The sequence below is a fragment of the Arachis ipaensis genome, chromosome B5 (genome assembly GCF_059453495.1).
Source record: "Arachis ipaensis isolate K30076 ecotype BB chromosome B5, ASM5945349v1, whole genome shotgun sequence".
NCBI lineage: Eukaryota > Viridiplantae > Streptophyta > Magnoliopsida > Fabales > Fabaceae > Arachis > Arachis ipaensis.
Window position 1 is genome coordinate 92,786,144 of NC_142440.1, and position 17,557 is coordinate 92,803,700.

Sequence of the window (17,557 nt, forward strand, 5' to 3'; positions counted from 1 at the left end):
AAGCTAAGGGTGGAGGTTCAGACCTTCAGATAGAAAGATGGTGAGACCCTTTATGAAGCCTGGGAGAGATTCAAGCTACTGACTAGGCAATGCCCTCCGGACATGTTTTCTAAATGGACACAGCTAGATATCTTTTATGAGGGCTTATGTGAAATGTCCAAAATGTGTTTAGATAATTCTACAGGTGGTTCATTGTATATGAAGAAGACACTAGAGGAGACTACTGAGCTTATTGAGTTGGTTGCTAACAACCAATATTTATACTCATCTAACAAGAATCCTGTCAACTCTAGGGCTCCTCAGAAGAAAGGCATTTTGGAAGTAGAAGCTTTTGATGCTCTTCTTGCTCAAAACAAAATTTTATCTCAGCAAATGAATTTGTTACTCAATAATTGAGTGGGATGCATGTTTTAGCTGTCAACACTCAGAATGCACCTCAAGAGGCCCCTTATGACATGACTGGTAGCTCTATGCAAGGTGAGAATTATGATTATGCTCAATCTTTTTCTGAATAGGTCAATTACATGGGGAATGCTCCTAGAAACCCCAATAATGATCCATACTCTAAGACCTATAATCAGGGGTGGAGAAATCACCCAAATTTTGGGTGGAGAGAGCAACCTCAGAGATCACAGAATTCTAATAATTCTTAGGGCAGTTTTCAGCAGAACAATCAAAATAGCTGCCAGTTTCAGTCTCATCAACAACAACCACCTCAGCAGGCAAATTCTTAGCCCCATAAGAACACTGATTGGGAAGCACTACTGAATAATTTCATGCAGGAAATTAGAGCTTCCATCAGAAACTTAGAGGTAAAAGTAGGCCAGTTGAGCAAGCAGATACCTAAGAGGCCTCCAAGCTCATTTTTTGGCGATAAAGTGGTGAACCCAAGAGAAGACTTCAAGGCCATTCAATTGAGAAAGGGTAAAGTAGCTGGTTCTAAGACTAAGGTCAATGAGGAGCTAGCTAAAAAAGAAGCTCTAGAGGAGAAGAGAGAAGAGGTTGAACACGTCCTTCCTAGGCGTGCAGATATCCCATTCCCAGTCTCTCTTGAAACTAATCCTACATTGCCAAAGGCCCTTGAGTACAAGCCTAAAATTCCATATCCTCAGAGACATCAGAAGGCTTCCAAAGACAAGCAATTTTCTAGATTTTTAGAAGTCTTTAAGAAGCTACAGATCAACATTCCTTTTGCTGAGGCTCTTGAGCAAATGCCTCTCTATGCTAAATTCATGAAAGAACTGTTAACTAACAAGAGGAATTAGAAGAAAAAAGAGACAGTGGTGTTAACTAAGGAATTCAGTGTTATTGTTCAATATAACCTTCCTGAGAATATGCAGGATCCAGGGAGCTTTGTAATTCCTTGCACCATTGGAGATGTCACTATTCAGAGAGCGTTGTGTGATCTTGGAGCTAGCATCAATCTCATGCCACTTTCAGTTATGAAAAAGCTCCAAATTGAGGAGGTAAAACCCACTTGTATTTCTCTTCAACTTGCTGATCTTTCTATTAAATTTCTTGTGGGGGTTGTTGAGGATTTACTTGTAAAAGTAGGGCTATTTATTTTTTCTGCTGATTTTGTTATATTGGATATAGAAGAGGATAAAATGTCCTCTATTATTCTTGGAAGACCCTTTTTAGCTACAGGTAGAGCTCTGATTGATGTGCAAAAAGGTGAATTAACCCTGAGGGTCAATGAAGAACAGGTGGTCCTTAATGTATTTGAAGCCCTCAAACACCTTAATGATTCTGAAGGGTATATGAGAGTTGATGTTGTTGAACCACTTATTCAAGAGGTACTAGAAGCTGAGGTACTTGATGATATTCTAGATCCTCTCTTTGAGTATGAATTACTTGAGATTGATGATTCACCACCCCAGAAGAGCATGGTGAACACGCCTAAGGTGGAGGAAGAAGTCCCCAAGCTTGAGCTAAAGCATTTGCCTCCTTCTTTGAAATATGTGTTCTTAGGTGAAAATGATTCATACCCAGCGATTATTAGCTCTTCCTTGAACCCTGGTGAGGAAGAGGTGCTTATTACAGTGCTCAAGAGCCATAAAACAGCTGTTGGGTGGACCATTGGTGATTTAAAGGGGATTAGTCCAACCAAGTATATGCACAAGATCCTTCTTGAAGATGATGCTAAACCGGTTATGAAACTACAAAAGAGACTCAATCCAACTATGAAAGAGGTGGTCTAAAAAGAGGTAATGAAACTATGAAAGAGGTAATGACATTATATACCCTATTCTTGATAGCCTTTAGGTGAGTCCTGTGCAGTTAGTTCCCAAGAAAGGAGGGATGACAGTGATCAAGAATGAAAAGAATGTACTAATTCCTATAAGAACCGTCACAAGATGGAGAATGTGCATAGACTACAGGAGGCTCAACACTGCTACAAGGAAGGATCACTTCCCCCTGCCTTTCATTGATCAGATGCTTGAGAGGTTAGCTGGTCATACTTTTTATTATTTTCTAGATGGATATTCTGGATATAACCAAATTGCAGTGGACCCTCAAGATCAAGAAAAGACAGCATTCACATGTCCTTTTGGAGTATTTGCTTACAAGAGAATGCCATTTAGACTCTGTAATGCCCCAGCAACTTTTTAGAGGTGTATGCTTTCAATTTTTTCTGATATGGTTGAAAAGTTTATTGAGGTATGATAAGCGGATAATTTATACCCTTTGGCATTGTTTTTATATAGTTTTTAGTATGTTTTAGTTAATTTTTATTATATTTTTATTAGTTTTTATGCAAAAATCACATTTCTGGACTTTACTATGAGATTGTGTGTCTTTCTATGATTTCAGGTATTTTCTGGCTGAAATTGAGGGACCTGAGCAAAAATCTGATTCAGAGGCTGAAAAAGGACTGCAGATGCTGTTGGATTCTGACCTCCCTGCACTCGAAGTAGATTTTTGGGAGCTACAAAAACCCAATTGGTGCGCTCTTAATTGCGATGGAATGTAGACATCCTGGGCTTTCTATAAATATATAATAGTTCATATTTTCCCCAATATTTTATGGCCCAAATCGGCGTTCAAAGTCAGCCTAAATTTTCTGGCGTAAAACGCCCAAACTGGCACCATAATTGGAGTTAAACGCCCAAACTGGCAGCAAAGCTAGCGTTTAACTCCAGGAACAGCCTAAGCACGAAAAAGCTTCAATGCTCAGCCCAAGCACACACCAAGTGGGCCCCGAAAGTGGATTTCTACACCATCTGCATTTAGTTACTCATTTTCTGTAAACCTAAGTTACTAGTCTAGTATAAAAACTACTTTTAGAGATTCATTTTCTACCTCATGACATTTTCACATTCCATATTGTATCTTTGACAGCATGAGTCTCTAAACCCCATGGTTGGGGGTGAGGAGCTCTGCTGTGGTTCAATGGATTAATGCAATTACTACTATTTACCAATCAATCACATTTGATTTTATTCTAAGATACTCATTCGTACTTCAATCCGGAGAAGATGATGATCCGTGACACTCATCATTACTCTTAAATCTATGAACGTGTGCCTGACAACCACTCCCGTTCTATCTGAGCTCAACGTAGTTATTGGGCGACAACTTGAGTGCATATTTCTTGGGTCTCTGATCCATGAGATCAGAACCTTCATGGTAGAGGCTAGAACCAATTGACAGCATTACTGAGATCCGGAAAGTCTAAACCTTGTCTATGGTATTCCGAGTAGGGTCCAAAAGGGAATGACTGTGACGAGCTTCAAACTTGCGAATGTTGGGCACAGTGACAGTGTGCAAAAGGACAATGGTCCTATTCCGACGCTAGCGGGAACCGACAGATGATTAGCCGTGTGGTGACAGCGCTTGGTATTTTTCATCTGAGAGGATCATACAGCCTACCATGGAAGGAAGCCATGCGTGTTTGGAGAAGAAGACAGTAGGAAAGCAGAGATTCAGATGACAGAGCATCTCCGGAACCTCAACCTGTTTCTCATTACTGAATCACAAGTACCATATATTTTATGTTATTTACTTTTCATAAATACAATCACTTTTATTATTAATCTCCTGAGTAAGATTTACAAAGTAACCATAGCTTGTTTCAAGCCGACAATCTCCGTGGGATCGACCCTTACTCACGTAAGGTATTACTTGGACGACCCAATGCACTTGCTGGTTAGTTGTGCGGAGTTGTGAAAAGTGTAATCACAATTTCGTGCACCAAGTTTTTGGTACCGTTGCCGGGAATTGTTCGAGTTTGGACAACTGACGGTTTATTTTGTTGCTTACATTAGGAATTTTTTTTTTGTTTTTGGTTTAGAGTCACTAAAATTGAGTCTTCTATTATTGTTTTTGGTTAACATTTTAAAATCCTTATTTTATTTTTCTAAATTATTTTCGAAAATTTTCAAAAACCAATAACTTTATAATTTAGTCTTCTGTTTGAGTTTAGTTTGTTATTTTAAGTTTGTTGTCATTTGCATGATTTTATTTTTCTTTTAATTTTTCGAATTATATATTCTTAGTTATCTATTGATCTTCAAATTGTTCTTGATAATTTTCCTTATTTGATCTTTAAAATTTCTTGTTTGGTGTTTGTTGCTATTTATCTTATACATTTTCGAATTATCAGTGTCCAAAATATAAAAATTTTTAAGTTTGGTGTCCTTTGTGTTTCTATTTTCTTAAAAATTTTTAAAATTTGTTCTTGGTGTTCATCTTGATCTTCAAAGTGTTCTTGGTGTTCATCTTGACATTCAAAGCTTTCTTTTTTCTTTTCTTTATTTTGATATAAAAATTCTAAGTTTGGTGTCATTTTATTGTTTTTCTCTTTCCTCATTAAATTTAAAAATATATATTTTCTCTTTATTTTAAGTTAATTTTCAAAATTTAAATAAGAATTTCAGATTTTTATTTTAAAATTTCTATTTTATCTTATCTTAGTTTTAAAAATTTCAAAATTCAAATTTTTTTCAAAAAAAAAATCATATCTTTTTCAAAATCTTATCTTATCTTATTTCAAATTCAAATTTCAAATTTCAAATTTCAACTTCCAAAATTCAAAAATCAAATTTCAAAATTTAAATTTCAAATTTCAAATTTCAAAATTTAAAATTCAAAATTTAATTTTCAAATTTAAAAATTAAACCTTTTCAAAATTTAAATCTTTTTCAAATCTTATCTTATATTGTTGACTTTTTCAAAATTCAAAATTCAAAATTTAAAATTCAAATTTTAAATTTCAAAATTTTAAATTCATAATTTATTTTTCAAATTTAAAATTTAAATTTCAAAACTTTTTAATTTAAATTCCTTATCTTCTCTTACCTAACTTATCTTATCTTTTCTAATTTCAAACCTTTTTAAATCTTTTTCAAAATCTTTTTCTTTTTTATTCATCATTTTTGAATTACTTGTTCTATTTTATTATTTTGATTGAAAAATTTTAAGTTTGGTGTTTCCTTATTAAGAAAGTTTCAATCTTTGAAATTTTAAAGTCATATCTTTTTCAAATCTTTTTAATTAATTAATTATTTTAGTTTTCAATTATCTTTTAATTTTTGAACGTATATTTGACTTTCCATTTATTTTATTTTATTTTCTTTTCTTTTAATTTCGGTATTAAAAAAAATTTTTAATCCACATCATCTTCCTTTCTCCATCATGGACCTAAGTGGAAATGAACAATCCAGAAGGACTCTGGGGTCATATGCTAACCCCACTACTGCTTCAAATGGGAGTAGTATCTGTATACCTCCCATTAGAGCCAGCAGTTTTGTGCTAAACCCTCAGCTCATTATCATGGTGCAGCAAAATTGCCAGTATTCCAGTTTTTCACAGGAAGAACCTACTAAGTTTCTGGCACAGTTCTTACAAATTGCTGACACAGTACGTGATAAGGAAGTAGATCAGGATGTCTACAGATTATTACTGTTTCCATTTGCTGTAAAAGATCAAGCTAAGAGGTGGTTCAATAACCAACCCACAGCAAGCATAAGAACATGGAAACAGTTATCAGACAAATTTTTGAATCAATATTTCCCTCCAAAAAGGATGACACAGCTAAGGCTGGACATCCAAAGATTTAAACAAGAGGATAATGAATCTCTTTATAATGCCTGGGAGAGGTACAGAGGGATGCTAAGGAAATGCCCCTCTGAAATGTTTTCAGAGTGGGTGCAGTTAGACATCTTTTACTATGGGCTTACAGAAAAGGCCCAAATGTCTCTAGACCACTCAGATGGTGGATCTATACACATGAGAAAGACAATTAAAGAGGCTCAAGAGCTCATTGATACGGTTGCTAGAAATCAATATCTATACTTGAGTAGTGGGTCCTCCATGAAAGACGAAGCTAAAGCAGTATCCACTGAACTTAGTTCTCAAGAACAAGTTGCTGAACTTAATCAGCAATTGCTTATTATAACAAAATAGTTTGAAGAATTCAAAGAGATGCTCCAAGACACTAAAAATGCTAACAAGAATGTGGAAGCACAATTAGATCAGACAATATAGCAGCTATCCAAACAGATAGCAGAAGAATGCCAAGCTGTTCAATTAAGGAATGGAAAGACATTGAATGTATCAACTCCAGGCAGCAAAAAACCAAGAAAGGAACAACTGACAGAGGATAACCAAACCACTGCCCAAAATCCCTCTGAGGACAGTAAGAGCCCAGAGAGGAATGACTCTAGCGTTCAAACGCTAGAAAAGGGTAAAAAGCTGGCGTTAAACACCCATTGGATAGCTAAACCTTGTGTCCAAATGCCAGAAAAGGGTGGCAATCTGGCGTTAAACACCCATGCAGCACCCAATTCTGGCGTTCAAATGCCAACAAGGGATCAGACACCTGCAAGTGCTGATAACAACCCCCTTAGGCAGGCCTCTCCAACCACTTCTATAGGAAATAAACCTGCAGCAACTAAGGTTGAAGAATATAAAGCCAAGATGCCTTATCCTCAGAAACTTTGCCAAGTGGAACAGGATAAACAATTTGTCCGCTTTGTAGACTATCTCAGGACTCTTGAAATAAAGATTCCGTTTGCAGAGGCACTTGAGCAAATACCCTCTTATGCTAAGTTCATGAGAGAGATCTTAAGTCATAAGAAGGATTGGAGAGAAACTGAAAAAGTTTTCCTCGCTGAAGAATGCAGTGCAGTCATTCTGAAAAGCTTACCAGAAAAGCTTAAAGATCTCGTGAGCTTTATGATACCGTGGACATTAGAGGGTGCTTGTACCAAGACAGCTCTATGCGATCTTGGGGCAAGTATCAACCTAATACCTGCATCCACTATCAAAAAGCTTGGTTTGATTGATGTAGTAAACCAACCAGGATATGCCTCCAACTTGCTGATGGGTCCATTAAGATCCCATCAGGCATAATTGAGGACATGATTGTCAAGGTTGGGCCATCTGCCTTTCCTACTGACTTTGTAGTGCTGGAAATGGAGGAGCACAAGAATGTAACTCTCATTCTAGGAAGACCTTTCCTATCAACTAGATGAACCCTCATTGACGTCCAAAGGGGAGAGATAACCCTGAGAGTCAATGAGGATGAGTTTAAGTTGAATGCTGTCAAAGCTATGCAGCATCCAGACACACCAAAAGACTGCCTGAGCGCAGATGTTATTGACTCCTTGGTGGAAGAGGTCAATATGACTGAGAGTCTCGAATCAGAGCTAGAGGACATTTTTAAAGATGTTCAGCCAGATCTGGAGGAACCAGAGAGGATAGAAGAACCTCTGAAAATTCCTTAGGGAGAGGATAAGCCTCCTAAACCCGAGCTCAAACCACTACCACCATCCCTGAAATATACATTTCTAGGAGAAGGTGACACTTTTTCGGTGATCATAAGCTCTGCTTTAAATCCACAGGAAGAGAAAGCACTAATTCAAGTGCTAAGGACACACAAGACAGCTCTTGGGTGGTCCATAAGTGATCTTAAGGGCATTAGCCCAGCAAGATAAATGCACAAGATCCTATTAGAGGATGATGCTAAGCCAGTGGTTCAACCACAGGGCGGCTAAATCCAGCCATGAAGGAGGTGGTGCAGAAAGAGGTCACTAAGTTACTAGAGGCTGGGATTATTTATCCTATTTCTGATAGTCCCTGGGTGAGCCCGGTCCAAGTTGTCCCCAAGAAGGGAGGCATGACAGTGGTTCAAAATGAAAAGAATGAACTGGTTCCTACAAGAACAGTTACAGGGTGGCGTATGTATATTGACTACAGAAGGCTCAATACAGCCACCAGGAAGGATCATTTTCCTTTACCATTCATAGACCAGATGTTAGAAAGACTAGAAGCTTATGAATACTACTACTTTTTGGATGGCTATTCAGGTTACAACCAAATTGCAGTAGATCCTCAAGACCAAGAGAAAACAGCGTTCACATGTCCTTCTAGAGTATTTGCCTACAAAAGGATGCCATTTGGTCTGTGCAATGCACCTGCAACCTTTCAGAGGTGTATGCTCTCTATCTTCTCTGATATGGTAGAAAAATTTCTGGATGTCTTCATGGATGACTTCTCAGTATTTGGAAACTCATTCAGCTCCTGTCCTGACCATCTAGCACTTGTCCTGAAAAGGTGCCAAGAGACTAATCTGGTTCTAAACTGGGAGAAATGTCACTTCATGGTGACTGAAGGAATTATCCTTGGGCACAAAATTTCGAACAAGAGAATAGAGGTGGATCAAGCTAAGGTAGAGATAATTGAAAAATTACTACCACCTACCAATGTTAAAGTAATCAGAAGCTTTCTGGGGCATGCAGGATTCTATAGGAGTTTATAAAGGATTTCTCAAAAATCGCAAAACCTCTGAGCAATCTACTAGCTACTGACACACCATTTATCTTTGATACAGAGTGTCTGTAGGCATTTAAAACTCTGAAAGCTAAACTGGTCACAGCACTAGTCATTTCTGCACCAGACTGGACATTACCATTCGAACTAATGTGTGATGCCAGTGACCATGCCATTGGTGCAGTATTGGGACAGAGGCATAACAAGCTTCTGCATGTCATTTATTATGCTAGCCGTGTTTTAAATAACGCACAGAAGAACTACACAACCACAGAAAAGGAGTTGCTTGCAGTGGTTTACACCATTAACAAGTTCAGATCTTATTTAGTAGGATCAAAAGTGATTGTGTACACTGACCATGCTGCTCTAAAATATCTCCTCAAAAAGCAGGATTCAAAACCCAAGCTCATAAGATGGGTATTGCTTCTGCAAGAGTTTGATATAGAAATAAGAGACAGAAAGGGGACAGAAAACCAGGTAGTTGATCACCTGTCTCGGATAGAACCAGTAGCAGGAGCGTCCCTCCCTCCTACTGAGATCTCTGAAACCTTCCCGGATGAGCAACTCCTTGCCATTGAGGAAGTACCATGGTTTGTAGACATTGCGAACTATAAAGCTGTGAGATTCATACCCAAAGAGTACAGTAAGTAGCAAACAAAAAAACTTATTACTGATGCAAAGTACTACTTGTGGGATGAACCATATCTCTTTAAGAGGTGTGCAGACGGAATGATCCGTAGATGTGTACCTAGAGAAGAAACACAGAAGATCCTATGGCATTGCCATGGATCACAATATGGAGGACATTTCGGAGTTGAGCGGACAACCACCAAGGTTCTCCAATGTGGTTTCTACTGGCCTACACTCTACAGAGACTCCCAAGAGTTTGTATGTAACTGTGACAGTTGCCAGAGAGCTGGTAATCTGCCTCACAGTTATGCCATGCCTCAGTAAGGGATCTTAGAGATTGAGTTATTTGATGTATGAGGTATTGACTTCATGGGGCCTTTCCCACCATCATACTCAAACACTTATATTCTGGTGGCAGTAGACTATGTATCTAAATGGGTAGAGGCAATTGCAACACCCACTAATGATACTAAGATAGTGATAAAGTTCCTCCAGAAGCATATCTTCAGCAGGTTTGGTGTCCCTAGGATACTGATCAGTGATGGAGGCACTCATTTCTGCAATAAACAGCTTGACTCTGCTCTGGTCAGATATGGAATTAACCATAAAGTGGCCACTCCATATCATCCACAGACAAATGGATAGGCTGAAGTCTCAAATAGAGAACTAAAATGAATCCTAGAATGGACTGTAAGTACCCGTAGAAAGGATTAGGCAAGAGGTCTGGATGATGCTTTGTGGGCATACATAACAGCATTCAAGACTCCTATAGGAACCTCTCCATACCAGCTTGTGTATAGAAAAGCCTGTCATCTGCCAGTAGGACTGGAACACAAGGCCTACTGGGCAACCAGGTTCCTAAACCTTGATGCTAAAGTAGCTGGAGAAAAGAGATTACTCCAGTTGAATGAGCTAGAGGAATTCAGAATCAGTGCCTTTGAAAATGCTAAAATCTACAAGGAGAAAGCAAAAAGCTGGCATGACAAAAGGCTATCATCTAGAGTCTTTGAGCCAAGACAGAAGGTCCTGTTGTTTAACTCTAGGCTCAGATTGTTCCCTGAGAAATTGAAATCCTGGTGGAAAGGACCATATGTAATTACAAGTGTGTCACCATATGGATATGTAGAGCTTTAGGATATTGACTCTGACAAAAGGTTCATTGTTAATGGACAGAGAGTCAAACATTATCTTGAAGGCAATGTTGAGCAAGAATGCTCAAAACTGAGACTAAATTAAAAAGCTCAGTAAAAGTCAAACTAAAGACAGTAAAGAAGCGCTTATTGGGAGGCAACCCAATCTTATTTATCTATGTTAATTACTTTTTCATTTCATTTTCCATTGTTATTTTATATTTTCTTTAGGTTGATGATCATGTGAAGTCATAAAAACAGCTGCAGAATTAAAGCTGAATCATAAACAGCATCAAAAATAGCACACCTTGGAGGACAGGCTTACTAGCGTTTAAACGCCAGTAAGGATAGCAGAATGGGCGTTTAACGCCCAGTCTGACAGAATTTTGAGCGTTAAACGCCAGAATTGGCAGACAGACTGGCGTTTAATGCCAGAAAGGGGTGTCTGGTGGGCGTTAAATGCCAGAAATGGTAGCATTCTAGGCGTTTAACGCCAGGATGACACAAGGGAGGTAATTTTGTTTCCAATTCAATTTTTTTCAATTTTTCATGTTTTAATTCATAATTTTTTGCATCAAACATGTTTTAAACTTTCATCTTTCAATTTCTTTTTTCAAAAATTAATAATATTTCCAATTCTTTTTAATTCTTTTTCAATTCTTTTCAAATCCTTCCAAAATATTTTCAAAACTTAAATATCTTTTCAAATTCTTTTCAACTCTTTTAATTTTTTTAATATACAGTAATAAGTTTTCAAAATTAATTGCATCATTCTTCTTCTACTCCCTTCTATCTTATTTTGCCCGAGGACGAGCAAATCTTTTAAGTTTGGTGTGGAAAAGCTCAACTTCTTGCTTTCTATAACCACTAATGGCACTTAAGGGTAGAGAAACCTCTAGGAAGAGGAGCAACAAAGGCAAGGAAGAGACATAGAGGAGCTCAAGCACTCTATAAGATCTTCAAGAGGAAGAACTAGCCGCCATCATTAAGGTGGACCCGTTCTTTAATCTCCTTGTTCTTATTTTTCTATTTTTCGATTTTTATGCTTTATATTTTGTCTATGTTTTTGTCTTTATTACATGATCATTAGTGTCTAGTGTCTATGTCTTAAATCTATGAATGATTCTATGAATCCATCACCTTTCTTAAATGAAAAATTTTTTTATTTGCAAAAGAACAAGAAGTGCATGAGTTTCAAATTTTATCATGAAGTTAGTTTAATTATTTTGATGTGGTGGCAATACATTTTGTTTTCTGAATGAATGCTTGAACAGTGCATATTTTTGAATTTGTTGTTTATGAATGTTAAAACTGTTGGCTCTTTAAAGAATAATGAAAAGGAGAAATGTTATTGATAATCTGAAAAATCATAAAATTGATTCTTGAAGCAAGAAAAAGCAGTGAAAAAGAAGATGCTTGCGAAAAAAATGGCGAAAAAAAAAGAAGAAAAAGAAAGAAAAAGAAAAAAGCAAGCAGAAAAAGCCAATAGCTCTTTAAACCAAAAGGCAAGAGCAAAAAGCCAATAACCCTTTAAACCAAAAGGAAAGGGTAAAAAGGATCCAAGACTTTGAGCATTAATGGATAGGAGGGCCCAAAGGAATAAAATCATAGCCTAAGCAGCTGAACCAAGCTGTCCCTAACCATGTGCTTGTGGCGTGAAGGTGTCAAGTGAAAAGCTTGAGGCTGAGCGGTTAAAGTCGTGGTCCAAAGCAAAAGAAGAGTGTGCTTAAGAGCACTGGGCACCTCTAACTGGGGACTTTAGCAAAGTTGAGTCACAATCTGAAAAGTTTCACCCAGTTATGTGTCTGTGGCATTTATGTATCCGGTGGTAATACTGGAAAACAAAATGCTTAGGGTCACGGCCAAGACTCATAAAGTAACTGTGTTCAAGAATCAACATACTAAACTAGGATAATAAATAACACTATCTAAATTCTGAGTTCTTATAGATGCCAATCATTCTGAACTTCAAAGGATAAAGTGAGATGCCAAAACTGTTCAGAAGCAAAAAGGCTACAAGTCCTGCTCATCTAATTGAAACTAATTTTCATTGATAAGTTTGAAATTTATTGTATATTCTCTTCTTTTTATCCTATTTTGTTTTTAGTTGCTTGGGGACAAGCAACAATTTAAGTTTGGTGTTGTGATGAGCGGATAATTTATATCCTTTTTGGCATTATTTTTATATAGTTTTTAGTATGTTTTGATTAATTTTTATTATATTTTTATTAGTTTCTATGCAAAAATCACATTTCTAGACTTTACTATGAGTTTGTGTATTTTTCTATGATTTCAGGTATTTTCTGGCTGAAATTGAGGGACCTGAGCAAAAATCTGATTCAGAGGCTGAAAAATGATTGCAGATGCTGTTGGATTCTGACCTCCCAGCACTCGAAGTGGATTTTTGGGAGCCATAGAAGCCCAATTGGCGCGCTCTAAATTGCGTTGGAAATTAGACATCATGGGCTTTTCAGCAATATATAATACTCTATACTTTACCTAAGATTTGATTGCCCAAATCGGCGTTCAAAATCAGCCTAAAATTTCTGGCGTAAAACGCCCAAACTGGCACCAGAATTGGAGTTAAACGCCCAAACTGGCACCAAAGCTGGCGTTTAACTCCAGGAACTGCCTAAGCACGAAAAAGCTTTAGTGCTCAGCCCAAGCACACACCAAGTGGGCCCCAAAAGTGGATTTCTGCACCATCTGCACTTAGTTACTCATTTTCTGTAAACCTAAGTTACTAGTCTAGTATAAAAACTACTTTTAGAGATTCATTTTGTACCTCATGACATTTTCACATTCCGTATTGTATCTTTGACAGCATGAGTCTCTAAACCCTATGGTTAGGGGGTGAGGAGCTCTGCTGTGGTTCAATGGATTAATGTAATTACTACTGTTTTCCATTCAATCACGTTTGGTTCTATTCTAAGATACTCATTCGTACTTCAATCCGGAGAAGATGATGATCCGGGAAACTCATCATTACTCTCAAATCTATGAACGCGTGCCTGACAACCACTCCCGTTCTATCTAAGCTCAACGTAGTCATTGGGCGACAGCTTGAGTGTGTATCTCTTGGGTCTCTGATCCATGAGATCAGAACCTTCGTGGTAGAGGCTAGAACCAATTGACAGCATTTCTGAGATCCGGAAGTGTAAACCTTGTCTGTGGTATTCCGAGTATGGTCTGAAAGGGGATGACTGTGACGAGCTTTAAACTTGCGAATGTTAGGCACAGTGATAGTGTGCAAAAGGACAATGGTCCTATTCTGACGCTAGCGGGAACCGACAGATGATTAGCTGTGTGGTGACAGCGCTTGGTATTTTTCATTCGAGAGGATCATACAGCCTGCCATGGAAGGAAGCCATGCATTTTTGGAGAAGAAGATAGTAGGAAAGCAGAGATTCAGATGACAGAGCATCTCCGGAACCTCAACCTGTTTCTCATAACTGAATTACAAGTACCATATATTTTATGTTATTTACTTTTCATAAATACAATCACTCTTATTATTAATCTCCTGACTAAGATTTACAAAGTAACCATAGCTTGCTTCAAGCCGACAATCTCCGTGGGATCAACCCTTACTCACGTAAGGTATTACTTGGACGACCCAGTGCACTTGCTGGTTAGTTGTGCAGAGTTGTGAAAAGTGTAATCACAATTTCGTGCACCAAGGTATTTATGGATGATTTTTCTATCTTTGGTAATTCTTTTGAATCCTGCCTTAAGAATTTATTATCTCTGGTCTTTCAAACGGTGTCAAGAATCAAACCTTGTTTTAAATTGGGAAAAATGTCATTTTATGGTTACAGAAGGTATTATTCTTGGACACCGGATTTCAATCAAAGGGATTGAGGTTGATAGAGCCAAGGTGGGGGTAATTGAAAAATTACCACCACCATCTAATGTTAAGGCAATACGGAGTTTCTTGGGTCATGCAGGATTTTACAGAAGATTTATCAAGGATTTTTCTAAGATTGCTAAACCATTGAGCAACCTACTGGTTGCTAATGTTCCTTTTGTATTTGACATTGAATGTCTGCATGCTTTTGAAACTCTAAAAGCAAACCTTACCTCTGCTCCCATCATAGCTCCCCCTGACTAGGATTTGCCATTTGAATTAATGTGTGATGCTAGTGATTATGCTATAGGAGCTGTTTTAGGACAGAGACATGGCAAGCTTATACATATCATTTACTATGCTAGTCGTGTGTTAAATGATGCTCAGAAGAATTACACATCTACGGAAAAAGAATTATTAGCTATTGTGTATGCTATTGATAAGTTTAGGTCCTATTTAATTGGTTCTAAGGTTATTGTTTATACTGATCATGCTTCTTTGAAGTATCTTCTAACCAAACAGGATTCTAAACCAAGAATAATCAGATGGGTGCTACTCCTTCAAGAGTTTGATATTCAGATCAAAGACAGGAAAGGGTCAGAAAATCAAGTAGCTGACCACCTTTCCAAGATTTAGCCTAAAGAGGGCGTGCAACCACCCACAGCTGTGACTGAGACATTTCCAGATGAGCAACTATTCACCATTCAGCAGGCTCCAAGGTTTGCAGATATTACAAATTACAAACCCATGAATTTCATTCCAAAATAGTATAGTAAACAACAAATGAAGAAGCTACTGACTAATGCTAAGTACTATGATGATCGGGTTTTCTATCGGTAAAGAAATTCACAAATATAATCGCGTTGTAAGTATAGCTTCTAAACCAACAGAAAATCCTTTCGTACAAAAGTTTTGTTTGTCACTTAAGCAAACCCAATAAAAATAAATAACCGAAGTATTCAAGCCTCGGGTCGTCTTCTCAAGGAATTGCAGGAAAGTATGATTTATTATTGGTTTTGGAAAAAAGGTATATTTTTGGGTTTTTGAAAGGTTGAACAAGGAAAATAGATTGCAGGGAATTAAATCAATAGCAAAGAAAACTCTTGGCAAGGTATGAAAACTGGGAGTCCTATCCTAGTTATCCTTATCAATGGTGATGAGAATTATATTTTTGCTCCCACTCAGTCAACCTCTAACTATGAAGGTAAGTCAAGTGGATAAATCAATTTAACACCTAAAGTCCTAGTCAACTCCTAAGGAAAGACTAGAGTTATAGGAATCTAAATCAATCAGCAAAGATATCAATTATCAATCATGATGAGTTTGACAACTCAAGAGTTACCAATTAATCAACCAAAGAAAAAAGGGGAAAATCTAAATTATTTATATAAATAAAGGAAAGCAATCATAATTCTGAAATACCTCAAATTATATTAAATAGAAAATCAATCTAAACATAAAGAGTTCATAAACTAAATTGAGAAAATAAGTAAAAGGAACATTGAACCTGGAACTCAAAAGAAATTGTAAGTTGAAATAATAAGAAATCCTAAATCCTTTAAGCGGAATCCTAATCCTAAATCCTAAGAGAGAGGGGAGAGCCTCTCTCTCTCTAAAACTACATCTAAATTATGAAAAGTGAATTATGGAAGACCTCTTATTGAATGGATGTATTCCCCCACTTTATAGCCTCTAATATGTGTTTTCTGGGCCAAAAACTGGGTCAAAAACAGCCCAGAAATTGCCCCCAGCGATTTCTGGTACGTACAGGTTGCGGGAAAGTGACGCGGAAGCATCATCCACGCGTTTGCACGGATTGGGTTTTCGCCAGGTCACACATCCACGTGATCCACGTGTTCGCGTCGTCTGGTTTTGGGGCAGCTATGGCAAATTATATATCTTTGCGAAGCCTCGGATGTTAGCTTTCCAATGCAACTAGAACTACATCATTTGGATCTCTGTAACTCGAGTTATGACCGTTTGAGTGCGAAGAGGTCAGGCTGGACAGCTTAGCAGTTCCTTCTGCTTCTTGTATTCCTTCCACTTTTGCATGCTTCCTTTCCATCCTCTGAGCCATTCCTGCCCTGTAATCTCTGAAATTACTACACATATCACGGCATCGAATGGTAATAAGAGAGGATTAAAGTTAGTAATTTAAAGGCCCAGGAAACATGTTTTCAATCATAGCACAAAATCAGGAAGGAAAAATGTAAAACATGCGATTAGTGTGAATAAGTGGTTAAAGAGTTGATAAAAACCACTCAATTGAGCACAAGATAAACCATGAAATAATAGTTTATCATAATACTTTTGGGAGGAATCATACCTTTTTAGAAGATGCTCAGATGGTATAATCCGAAGATGTGTCTCAGATGAAGAAACACAACAGATTCTTTGGCATTGTCAGGGCTCTGATTATGGAGGCCACTTTAGTGGTGAAAGGATAGCTACAAAGGTCCTTCAGAGTGGCTTTTACTGGCTGACTCTCTTTCGGGACTTAAGAGCATTTGTGAAGAACTGTGACAGATATGAAAGAGCTAAGAATCTCCCTGCAAACCATGAGATGCCACAGTAGGGGATTCTTGAGATTGAGTTGTTTGATGTGTGGGGTATTGACTTCATGGGACCTTTTCCACCATCATATTCCAACAATTATATCTTTGTGGTAGTTGATTATGTGTCCAAGTGGGTGGAAGCTGTGGCTCTACCCACCAATGATGCCAAAGTGGTGATGAGCTTTCTTCAGATATATATTTTCAGATGGTTTGGTGTCCCAAGGACACTCATTAGTGATGGTGGAAGTCACTTCTATAACAAACAACTAGACTCACTTCTGCAGAGCTATGCAGCCCGTCATAAAGTGGCAACCCCTATCACCCTCAGATCTGGACAGCATGTGCAGTGCTTTTTCTGTCTCTGAATAAGACTTTTGCTTCAGCTCCTCAATTTCAGCCAGAAAATACCTAAAATTGTACAAAAATACAAAAACTCAAAGTAGAATCCAAAAATGTGAATTTAACACTAAAACCTATGAAAACTTAATAAATATTAAACAAAACATGCTAAAAACTATATGAAAATGATGTCAAAAAGCGTATAAAATATCTGCTCATCACAACACCAAACTTAAACTGTTGCTTGTACCCAAGCAACTAAAAACACAGTAGGATAAAAA

At 37.5% G+C, this 17,557-nt stretch overlaps 1 non-coding gene across 1 annotated transcript; it reads right to left on the reverse strand.

Moving 5' to 3' along the window:
• LOC148564985 (small nucleolar RNA R71) lies at nt 1-108 on the reverse strand. The gene has a single exon (XR_015884514.1). It is a non-coding gene; the product is annotated as a small nucleolar RNA R71 (small nucleolar RNA).
• Between the last annotated feature and the right edge of the window lie 17,449 nt (nt 109-17,557).